The 13213-nt window shown below is 33.3% G+C and overlaps 1 protein-coding gene across 4 annotated transcripts in view; it reads left to right on the top strand.

Moving 5' to 3' along the window:
• Window positions 1-13213, top strand: part of LOC149908421 (homeobox protein abdominal-A homolog) — a 38989-nt gene that overhangs the window by 21589 nt on the left and 4187 nt on the right. The window lies entirely within an intron of this gene.

Genomic DNA, 13213 nt, shown 5'->3' with positions numbered 1-13213 from the left:
ATAGAGCGCTTTATCAGTGGACAACGCACCTGTTCTCGGATGAGTTAGGATATATGGAGGTACCTGGTACTCGTAGTATTAGTGTTTTTTTTTGTTTGAGTAGAATTAATTATTAAATATAAAAAAAATATTGCGAGGAAGGTAAAATGTTTTTGTAATACATACTTACCTAATAAGCTATTTCTCTACTTGTTCGAATTAAAGCATTTCGTATAATTGATTCAGTATTATCGTCTTTCTTGTATAAGCTTGATATTATAAAATTTTTAAATAAAAAATGACACAATTATAACCACAATAATATTAATGGATTATTGAATTAAAATTAATTCATTATTTTGCATAACAGCTGGCGTCCTTATCGCCGTAATTGAAAGTATATTGTTATCTAAATTGTTATTTTGCAGCTAACATTTAATCAATAAATAGGCAGTAATTTTTAATTGCGACTGACCAATAAACGAATTATCCATAGTGGCATTCACATTGAGAATCGGTTTGTGCCCGCATTAAGTTCCAATTAAGGGAATTTATGTGTCTGGGTCGATATAAACCTTCATAAATTACGCAGTTGAATTAATAAGCGTACAATAGAGCAAGTAATAAGCACGGTCGGTGGTGACCGCCTGAGTATACAGGCGAATTAAATTTGCATGTTAGCAACCCCATAACACCCTTAGATACGCTTTGTCCATTGCAGGCCGCCATCTTGTATAACAAATGCACTGGGGTGATTAATATCAGCTGCGTTTTATGTTTAGAAGATTTTAATCGCCTTAATATTTTAATATTCTGAAACCGTAATTAAAAAATACGATATATAAATATACAATAAATAATAATTACAAAACGTTTAAGAGTATGTGGGTATTCTAAATAACGTGGAAGAAAAAATTTTTTTAATAAAACTCTGCGAAAAACAGCACTACATTCGTGTTATGTATTCAGAAAACTTCACAAAAATCTTCGAATGTACGAACTTGCCCCAAGCATCTTTGTTCTAGATCGTTTGTACCATCAAGAAGTGCATTACAAAATATGAAAATAAAGGTAGGGAGGAGTTAAATTATAATATATTACATAAACGTTTCTCCCTTTTGTTTTTAAAAAGTGTTGCGTTCTCTTAGAATGGGGCGCGAGGAATATTCAAATTTGTGAGTTTGTAGGGGAGGCTAATTCGTTTTAAATTACGTTACGATATTGTGTTTTGAGTTGAAATATAGTAGAGGGCTAGGATAGAATATTACATTGGTTCATCCCTCGCATTTTAAATGCGAAAGTATGCTATTGCAATTAATACAAGATGATGCTAACAATATTTATTGCACATAAAACTTAATTGCTTATAAACCTATGCAACATACTCGCTTGTGTTCATACCTATATATGTGTATTTTAATCATATACAAAATCACTGTATAGCAACAATTTCAATAAAAATCGGTTTACTAAAAACAATTAAAGGACTAACCTAAATGAAACGCATTAAAATTAAATTATTCAAAAACCACTTAGCATTATTTACGACTTCATCAATGACCTGGTGTCGCAGACACATTTGGCAGTAAATTTATTGGGCAGGGTAACCTATTAAAAACTCGAATTTCTATTACCCGAATCTTAAAACCCCGAAAACGGTTGTTAGAACTTTTAAAAGACAGATGTAATGAATGACAAATTTTTAAAATTCCTTTTTTAATTTCCCAGATGAATCAATTTCCAGATGCACCAAAACCAGATTTTTAAAAAGTATTGTTTTGTTTCCCGTATTCTCATAATCCAGATCTTATTATACCAGATTCTCAGAATACTTTTTTTTGTTTCCCATCGTACCATTTTCCAAATAAACTATTGCCAAATTTTCATTATCTTTTTATTTGGTTCCCATATAATCATATAACAGATAAACTATTGCCAGATTTTCATAATCTTTTTATTTGATTTCCATACAATCGTGATTATACCTTTACTATCGACTGAAAATAAACATTGTCAGTAAGTAAATTTATTGTTTTACTTGTCCATTACAGACCGGTTTTAGTGTCAAAGTCGACTCAGTAGGTTAGGTTTGAACTACGACCCCCACGCTAGAACTGACTCGCTATTGTTTTACTTGCCTATTACAGAAAGGTTTAAGTATCAAATTCAACTCAGTAGGTTAGGTTAGGTTTGAACTGTGACCCCCCATGCACGAGCCGAGCGAGCGAAGCGAGCGTGCCGCGGCAGCGGCCGGCGAGTGCCAGAACCGACTCGCTATTGTTTTACATGCCCATTACAGAAAGGATTAAGTGTCAAATTCGACTCAGTAGGTTAGGTTAGGTTTGAACTGTGACCCCCTACGCACGAGCCGAGCGAGCGAAGCGAGCGTGCCGCGGCAGCGGCCGGCGAGTGCCAGAACCGACTCGCTATTGTTTTACATGCCCATTACAGAAAGGATTAAGTGTCAAATTCGACTCAGTAGGTTAGGTTAGGTTTGAACTGTGACCCCCTACGCACGAGCCGAGCGAGCGAAGCGAGCGTGCCGCGGCAGCGGCCGGCGAGTGCCAGAACCGACTCGCTATTGTTTTACTAGCCATTACAGAAAGGTTAAAGTGTTAAAATCTATTCAGAAGGTTAGGTTAGGTTCGTGCTGCGTCCCCCTGGAAGGATTACGTTTTGCTGGATATCGTTTATTTGAATTTAAAAAATCTGGACATTGTTTGTCTGGATATCAATTAACTGTATTTCAAAAATTTGTGTTTTAAAAATCTGGCTTTCGTGCATATGGATTACGGTCATCTGGATTTTGTGCATTTAGATTTCGTATGTCTGGAACTCATTCGTCTGGATTGTAAAACGTCGTACAAATAAAGAAATGGGCAAATGAAATTCGGAGTTGCGATTATATGGCAAACAAAACTTCGAAATTTTAAAATTCGGGGTTATGAAAAAATGTCCGAACGTTTTCTGGATTATGATATTCGGAATATTAAAATTCGAGATTAAGATAGGTAACCATTGGGCAGGTGTATTAATTAATTACTTATTAACCGAAATAAATAATACAATAATTCATCATTTGAGAAAGGAAAAGATAATCTAGAATGTTAATAAAGATATAATAATAAATATTCGGGGAAACCTTTTGTGATTCTTCTGGCGTTAAGGGAAGGAAAATTGCGTAATTCCCCAAGGGAGAAACGGAGTAGGCGACAGCTGTGAAGCCTAATGTCCTTTCTATTTATCTGCAATCAGGGAGCCGTAGGTATGTAGATAGATATGTCATAACGTTTATTACGATATATTTACGATATGAGATCAAATACCTAACATTTTCGACACCGAGTACCTACATACATGATATTTATTCACGACATTAACATTTATTTTTTTGTAATAAAGATTATTTAAACTAGATTAATTTGATTCTGCGTGATCTTCTTACATAGTAACATGATCTTATCTTCTAACATTTGAAATACATATTTGATTGAATTAAAGTTAATCCATATGACGAATATTAACGATCATTGAAATTATAATCCAAAGAACAACGTGATTTATCGGCTATAAAACTATTGAACATACTCGAAACGAATTAATACTTTTCGATTGCTCGTCGACTTATATTGCGTAAGCGATGACAATCTCTGTTTTATGAAGGAAACCTCGTAAATGTCTATTAATATGAATGGGCTCCAATTACTTTTACGATTCGCGTTTTGTTGGGAGAGGATCTACAAAAAGTTTACGATCTCCGCGCCCCCCAAACTGTTTGGCTTTATATCCTCGGGTGTGAAGTCATTGAGAACTGGATCGAATCGAGGACGCTCTGCACCAACGGCAGATGGCACACGATCCCATTGATCCGGACCTTTCATATAATAATAAAACAAATATGTCATAAAGATAGATCTTAGAGTAAACCAAGGCTGAAAGCTGGTCCTAGACGCCTTGTATACAGATTTTGAAAGAATTAGGTTATGTGAGTTTTTGTTAGAGATCCAATTTGCATAGATATTCAATTTAACCTTATTAGCAAATTGAATTTTGCTTTGTTGAAATATTTTCAGTAAAACATAAAATGTACACAAGTAATGCAAATGCTTTCTTTAGTTAGAAGCTGTCCCTAGCCAAAGCTTAAAATACGGCATTCCAAAAATACAGAGCAAGCTTTTATTTCAGTTTCAAAAGAAAAACTCCGCTACAGCTATAAATGTCCATTTGAATACATTCTAGTTCGTTTTAAGAAACTTGTATTTAATTCGAATGGATACTTTTATTCTTTTCAAGGTAATTTTTGTATTTATTTCGATTCGCAGATAATATTTAGGTAATATGTAATACAAACGCCAAACGATTCCAAATTACCCTCATCACCACTTGAATCCGCCGCTTAACGCATAAAACAAACAAAATCGGAATCGGAACATCTGAAACGTACAATAATAGCCATTCAGTGAATCAGAATGTGCTGATCCGAACGACTATAGGCCAATAACAGAGAGCCGACTTCCTGCGCTGCGAGTCAGTGCCGGTGCGTCTATCACACTATACGACCCGTTCAATGCGTCTTACTCTACTTTTATCGCTCGTATCAGTCATAAAATGCTAATGAACGAGCACTTCGGACCAAACATCCGAGCGCAAGATTCATATGACGGTATAAAACGTAACCCGAAGTCGACACTTCGTTGGAAACGTAATCGTAATCGCCCATGCGCTTTCAAAACATCGCGCGGGTAACACGACCGCCTCAATGGCCGCTAAGATAGCTCGACGTTTCTCAAAGCTCTTTTAACATGCGACCGATATTAGAGGAGGAAAATGTGTGCTGATTCTCAACGGATATAAAAAATCTTTAGGTTAATTGCGACAACCGTTTATATACGATAAACAAAACGGGATATATTTACGCATATCAAAGGTTTCATGTCAGAGATGCATGCTTGTTACTTAAATAATATTACGTGAATAACCTCTTTAAAAGTGGAATGAAATAATCCAAAAATACTTTACTAACAAAGCTCTAATACAAATTACTCGGATAAATAAAATGTAGCACGTCACATCTGCTCGTAGTAAGTTTAATAATATTTTTAAAAATTCATATGGATCGATTAAGTTACATGTGGTAGGCGAGTTTGAAGTTAATCGATAATATTGTGGTAGGTTAGGATTCTATTACCATGTATATATTTTATTGATATAAAATAGTGCTTATTGATAATTCCTATGTTTGATGAGCAATACTGATTTTGAACACGAATTTTATAGATATAAACATCGTCAATATCACTCAATAAAATTAAGTAAATAGCTCATAATCTTGTGTGAATGAATTCGAATTCTACTAAATATTTATAAGTATTAAAACGCAACGGATATTGTTATATTGGTACGTATCCTTCTAAAACAGGTTGTTAAAGTCAATGAAGTAATTCCACATTTTTTCTCGGAATTAGTAATAAGGTTGGTTGTTTTTATCTTTTTAATGTTAGAATTTAAAAAAATCATACCTACTGAAAGACTAATGAAGTTTATTATTTTTTTTTATCAATTGCAACTCTTAACAAAAACGCCTTACACGTTTTTATCGACTCTACATATTTTAAATTTTCATTGAATGATTTCAATTATTATTGATAAAATTTTCAAGCTACACCTTTAGTTCTCGGTGTGTGTTCACCTTAACAATACGCGTTAATCCTTACAAAGGTTCATAAAAGTCGCTTTAACAATATTTAGTTATTCTAAAATGGTATGTGACATATAACACTGAGCGTAAATGTTTTTTGTGACTCTTGAAATGCGTTATCGTTGAATGATGGAGTCATTTTTAAAAATAAAACCCGCCTCTCCTCGTGTCACGAGAATAAACGACCACCTCGCATTACTAAATTATCAAAATAAACTTTCTTTACACAGCTTTCGTAGGTGCGCTCGGGCTTATTTTGAGCACGGATTAAATAATATTTAATAGGAAATCAAGTACGTTGTTAAGAGTAGCAATTCGTTGTTTTAAACATCCTGTTATTACATTAACACGTGGTAAGTTAATGTAAACAAAGACGACTAAAAATTCGAGTGTAAGGCATTGGTTTCCGTTTATCCGAAATAGTGCTGAGATGGCTTTGTGTTTACGATAAGGGAATAGACGTAACGAGCCATTCTTATTTATGAGATCGTTATGGCTATTCTGAATAGGAAAGGTTACATTGCTTTTATCTCATTCATTATTATTTAATGATTATTAAGTTCGCATTAATAGATACTCATGTAATGTAAAACAAATCAAAGGAAATAACTTCGGATTACAGTAGGTACCTACCTACTCGGTAAAAGTTATGAGAGCTTTCTGTACATAAAGCTGACGTATTAATAATTTAATAGTGATACTACGAGTTAGTAAATACTTTCATTTATCTTCAGTCCCTAAAATTTAAACGCAGATTTAAACACTATTTTAAATTAACAACTTTAAAGTTTAAAGAAATAGACAAGCACTTTTAAAAATCAAAATTAATATGTATTTGCTATTGTATATAAACTATTTTGTTTATATTTCGTCATTAAATACCATTGCAATAAAATTCTAAAGCGAATTTAAAACATTTTAATGAAAGCGTCTTCAATTACAGCATGAGAGACAAAGTTAATAATTATTCCATTGCAATGGGCGTCAGTCTGCAGCACGTTTTATTTGTGAAAATAACTTTTCCAGCATATAGCACGAAAGAAGGACCCCGCTACTGCTATTGATTTTTTTCAACAGTTTTATGTCTAAGGGAATAGAGTCGAAAATGTATTATTTTGACCGGCAGTGGACATATTGCGTTTTAACGACTGCAGCTGGTCGCATGAAACGACTATTGCAATGCTGAAGGTAGAGATTTTTGCGAATGTAAAGCCATAGTAAAATGTATATATAATTTGGGTTTTTATTTCATGATAAAGTACTTTTTAATTATACTTAATTTTACTTAATATATCCCGACAAAATTATAATGAAAAAATAATACCTTAGTAGAGTCTCTACTTAATTCCTTTGTAGAGTCTACGTTGCCAAAATTTAATTAAACATGCCATAGCCTTATGTGTATTTTAAATACATTATTATGTCTCTTAGGTAAACAACTACATAGTTGAGACAAATGTAAATAATTTCCAATTAAGACAGTGTGACATTCGCGCATTAAACATAAACAGTTGCACCTTGCATCAGCTCATAAGAAAACAGTTGTAAAATATGCAAAATACTGTTAATTGCTGTCTTAATTATTACTTAATTATCAAATACTTAATACGTTAATATGCAAAATGGACAAGGGAAATAGTAGGTAGGTACTGTATTTTGTAAATTGTATGTATGAATATCTATTCTATTAAATTCACGTTGGTGATAATAAATTACCAATAAATATGAATTTGAGTGGGCATTCCATTGACAAACCTATCTTTTTAAAAATAAAATACGTATAGTATAGTACCTATCTATTTGATAAAACAAATAATAGTATAGGTAATATAGGAGCAAGATTTTGGCTGCTCTATAATATTTATATGGTCCATACAAATATGAAATTAATGCTGAAGCATTAATAATAATTATTAATTACTTTGAGATAATTTCTGTATAAACTCATCAAATTACGTATCAATACGAATATAATAAATCGATTCACGTAGGTAAGTAATCATAATGGAAACATTCAGACTAATTAAATCGAATATAATGTGTCATTCTAGATATCGCATGACCCGTTTATCTGGGATAAAGTCATCAATTTCAATAATAGTTGTCATAACAGCACAATGTATAATGTAATAGTATAATAAATAGCATTTATAACTATAATAAATGTGCAGTGATCTACAATCCAGTGTCCACTGTTCAGACATAGGCTTTTATTTATAATTAGGTTGTCCATAACGGCAGTTCTTATCAAATTATATTTCTTAACTAACTCGGTTATCGCATTATTAAGCTATGCGCAGTTTTGCGTTAATTTAGCGCGTTGATTATTTAATTAAATAACCATGTTTTCAGTTTCAACTACCGACCAAATTATAACGGTGCGTATTTTGTAGAGTAATGTTATGCCTTGTTAGGTAAGGAAATGATGAAAATTTTAGTAAAGTATTATAGCAGTTATATTGCATCATATATTTTATGTATGTGCGTTTATGTACCTCCATACGCATATATATAATGTGTAACAATGTCGGTGCATAAGTGCATACGATGTAGTTGGTGTGAGGCAATGACCCTGTTAACATTAAATCAGCCTGTCAACACTTGTTAGTTCGTTTGTGAGTTCATGACGTGTTCATATTGGTATAAGTAGCTATATATATATATGTTACGGCTAAAGGTAGGTGAGAACATAAACTTAAGATTAGCCGGCTAAACTTAGGTTTATTTTCGACGAGGTGTTAATGTTAGTTTGTTCTATCTTTAGCCGGCTAAACTTAAGTGTAACCGCAGGCCCGTGGCTAAAAATGTCGGGGTGGGTAGATTTGGTTACTATAATACATGTAAGGAACAGGGCGAGTGTTTTCTGGCACTTCGCCGGCTGCTGCCGCAGCACGCTCGCTGCGCTCGCTCGGCTCGTGCGGGTCTTAAGAGTTCTAACCTAACCTAACCTAGCCACCAGCTTTCTGCCCTGAGTCGGGGTGGGTAGATTTGGTTACTATAATACATGTAAGGAACAGGGCGAGTGTTTTCTGGCACTGTGCGGGCCCCTCAAGCCCTCCACCGGCCCGGCGCTAACCAAATCTACCCACCCCGACATTTTTAGCCACGGGCCTGCGGTTACACTTAAGTTTAGCCGGCTAAAGATAGAACAAACTAACATTAACACCTCGTCGAAAATAAACCTAAGTTTAGCCGGCTAATCTTAAGTTTATGTTCTCACCTACCTTTAGCCGTGACATATATATATATATAGAAACACGCCTTAACTTAACAATTTGTAAATGGCCCTACCTATTAAGAAATAAAGGATAGCACAAATCAAGTTCTACGTTTTATTTGATCAAAACAAATATCTCATAACTCTAAGGCTTAATCATAGAAGTTATGAAAATTAAATCCTATAGGTAGTAGTAATAAAATAGATACTGTAATACATTAATTACGTAAGATCCTTAACAAATTACAATACCTACTCAAAGCTTGTGCTTTCAAACGTTGAGTTTATTAGCAATAGCATTGTTTATGAATATGATATCATCGTTCGCCTTAATAACAGTGAAATCTCAGTAAATGAAGTATCGATTTTAATCTCCGCTTTTCTCCATTCCAAACTGTATCGTTTCGTTATATCAGAAAATATATTTATATTACGCTCACAATTCTCTATTAGTATTCAGCATCAAGATGAATACGTGACGTCAACCAGGGGCAGATCAAAGATCATTCTGACATGCTACTGTACATACTTGTTAGGTTTTGAAAATAGGGCTGCTTCCAATCTCTTTTGGACATAAAAAAATGTTTATTTTCATCCTTAAGGAAAATAATAATAAATAATATAAAATATTGACTCATATACTATAAACAACCTAGGTTCAATTTCTTAATCTTATTAGGTAGGTACCTACCTATACTAGATAATATAATTACAAAAATATGTAATAATTCAGACGCAAAATTGTACAAACTTGTTTACAGGTATAATTATTAATTACCTGCTTCAAGTAAAGTCTCAGATGAATGCACCAAACAATAAAAAATATTAAATGCATAAAAAATAATGTTGGGAAAAAAAATTCCTACATGCAACAAAGTATCAGAAACTACATCGACAAACTTTATAATTTTAAATAGCAATGGTTTATGCGAATAGTTGTTAAAAATGTATTATTTACGTTTTTCATTATTTATGGAGCATTTCCAGACAGCCCTGTTCGCATGGCAATGTCCTTCGCAAAGCGGAGCACAGAACAACATTGTGATGATTTAACTGGCGCTCACAACGAGCAAAAATAGTCCTTTCCGACTCGAACAAGCTTGAAATATTAGCTTTGTAGTCAAATAAATTCCCATATCTCCACTTACGGCCCTTTTCCTGCCCCCGTCCTCGCTAGAAAACTCTATTTACAGTAACAAGTTCACACGTCTAATAAATTTTGGAAAGGCGTTTCTCGCGAATTAATTTCCGCTCTTGTTAAAGGTACTCTATTGTTTGAAACATAATCCTTTCACCCTAACAAAATAATTTTTACAGAGGTATTTATAAACTTGTACTGATAATATTATTTCATTAAGGATGCTTTGTCTTCGATAAATATATTATGATGGGTATATTATAATCTCATAACTTTTTTGGGCGTATAAACCGTTATTTAAATTCACATTTACATGAAATTAACGTGTATGAAATATGTGTGTAATAATAGAAACATACCATAAACGTAATTAAATTACCTAATTTAAATGTGTAATGACTGAACTTAATTGGATTTATATTGTTCATAAAAAATAAAGTGTCTACGAAATTATCTTGATAATTTAAAATATTCTTAATCTTTAATTTGATTATGTACAATCACATTTTTATTGAATAAATTAACTTTAACCCATTGAGCCCCGAACGGCCCGATCGGTCCACGACACAATAAATTTTCTATTGTGTCTGTGATTCCGGGGCCTGAGTTATTAAAAAAAGGCTCAAGCTAGAATTAACACATTAGGTACTTTTAAAGAAAGAAGAAAATATATTGGATGATTATTAACCACTCTACCTACCGGGATTCTCATTTAATCGTTGGAGAGAGAGGTCGTAGAATTATTTCTTCTTACATTAAAATTTAAAATTAAATTAGGTTACCTACTTACCTACTGTACTCACGTGTGAACATTAAAAATTGTCCCACCGTGGTCAACAACAATAAGTTACAGGAATCGGGTCTCATAACATAATATTGCCTTTAGCCATTCCAGGAGTCGCTTAGCTTGCTCCATAAATAACCCTCTTACTGGACAAACGTTGATATAATTCACATATGACCCTTACGATCCGCTGGGCTTACATTAATCAAATAGTATAAAACTGGTTTTATACAAAGGTGGGCAGGTTATACAAAATTAAATAAAATAATAAATAAGCGAGAACATTCTGTGAGATTTATTCGAAGAAAAAAGGGACGCAAGAGCCGGGTCTTGTCGCTGTATATTATGTTCGCCTGTGTCGGCTCACGATATACGCCTCTAATTAATGCTACGACGTTATCTTCCAAGATATATTGTCTTTGCGATCCTTTTAAAATGCTCTCTTAAAATTCTGAGATTAGAAATAAATAAAACAAGTGATGCATAATTTCAATAAAATATAAGTATCAACGAATAAACATTTAACTTATTCCATGGGATTTAAATGTAGAAATAGTTTAGTTCTTGATTTCCTTTCGAAAAGCTCGATTTAAACTTGCAAAATCGATTCCCTAAAAAAAGATCGATTTAACAAACTCATACATGGAGCAAATTCTCCAATCTACAAAGCTTTCGAAAATAATGGAACCCAGCTGACGGTGGGTAGGGAGGTGTCTTCGCCTGTTGTCATGGCGACCGTGCGAAGGGTGGCCAACCTGCCTCGCTAACACATTACAAGCGCTAACAAAAAGCAAATAAATCCACCCTAACTTGCAAGTAGAATTGGACTCTATGTTCTGCATCGGAAGGACCTCTTTAAAATATAGCTCGTTATCATTTATGACCTTTCTCTTTGATTGTTTAATCGGGACGCGTGTATTGTATTTTGGGTTCCATCTTTGCTTTTTAAATTTAGAATAGCTATCTCCATCTCATTTACTCGCATCACAATCTATATTTATCGTCCTCAACCGCACTCTATAATTGTTCAATTTCTGTTTATGACATTTTAAACAGTTTTTGAGTTTTTGTTGAAATGACCGTCAGCAATAAATGTAAAATTGAAGCAGTAAAAATGCAGTTACGCTAATTTATTGCTCATATAAAATGCGGTTTCCAGATTCTGGTGGATAAAGTGATTTATTCATTGCATATTTATTTCAATACTAAAATTGCGGATTACCCGTACCGTGTAAAAATATGTTCAATTAAAGTGTAACTCAGTAAACGGTAATTTTAATTAACGGAAGTTGTTTCTTTAAAAGACATCCTTTGTTCTTACATTGTAAGATGTAAATTCATGAAATTAAATCAATTTTTTACTTATATGCATTGAATTAATTTTCCTTTTAATGTTTTTCTTTCTGCTACTGCAGATAACTTACCTTCTTGCTTATGCAAAAAAATATTATATAAGTAATCTGTATGAACGATAATTCTGCTCCCATAATATTCTGGGAAAAATAAATTAACAAAATTCTGATATTATATTGATCAATATGAACTGATGGGCATAATAGGTATAATATGAGTGATATATTTTTAGATCTGGGGTGTAACAAGATTGGAAGTGTAAAGATAGAGCTACATTATAACAAAAAAAACGCACATCACATTATATGCAAGTATATTGTTTAAAACAAAATAGCTATGTAAATCCATTAGTCACGTCTGGGCATCCTAAATTGCTACCTAAGTTATTCAGGTAAGGCTCCGTACACACGACCGGGCATTCCAAAGCGCTTCGTTCGCGTTGGTCCGCGTCCGCTATCAATTATACACGCAGGGAAGACTATTTATCTTACCTTATTTATTGAACAACTCAAAAACCTGTCTGAGATCGGTATTCTTGAGGAATTTTTTCACAGTGTAAACATGGTTTTATGTATATTATGTACCATGAATGTGATTAAATTAATTTTTGATGAAGGAAAAATAATTTATAGATTGACCGGTTAGATATACAATTAACTGACTTTAAAGTTCTTCGTTTAATAATATTCGTATATACCTAACTATTAACTATATACCTAGAAGTTAATCGAATGATATGTATAAAATCTCGTTCAAAAAGGTTTAGCGTTCAAAAGTGGTGGCGGTCAACTATCTGTTTGTGAAATCAGGTCCACACTAAAATCTTCGACCAGTTGCTTTTTTTAAAGTAAAGGGTTAAAACTTTCACAGATTCCAAGAAAACGTTTTTATCTCGCTGTACACAAAGAGACACCTTACAAAGCATTAGAAAGTTGCGCAACCCTTCCTCACCCAGACGCCTTATAGAGCTTTCTTTTTAGAAATCTTCTATTGTGATTTTTGGACCATAAAATGAATTTAACCCTTTCCGTTACTTTTTTAAAC

Source organism: Colias eurytheme, chromosome 5 (assembly GCF_061535395.1).
Source record: "Colias eurytheme isolate Ceu_HAF_F1 chromosome 5, ilColEury1 Martin Lab GWU primary, whole genome shotgun sequence".
NCBI lineage: Eukaryota > Metazoa > Arthropoda > Insecta > Lepidoptera > Pieridae > Colias > Colias eurytheme.
Note: the sequence above shows the minus strand (reverse complement) of the source record. Positions and strands in the feature narration are given on the sequence as shown.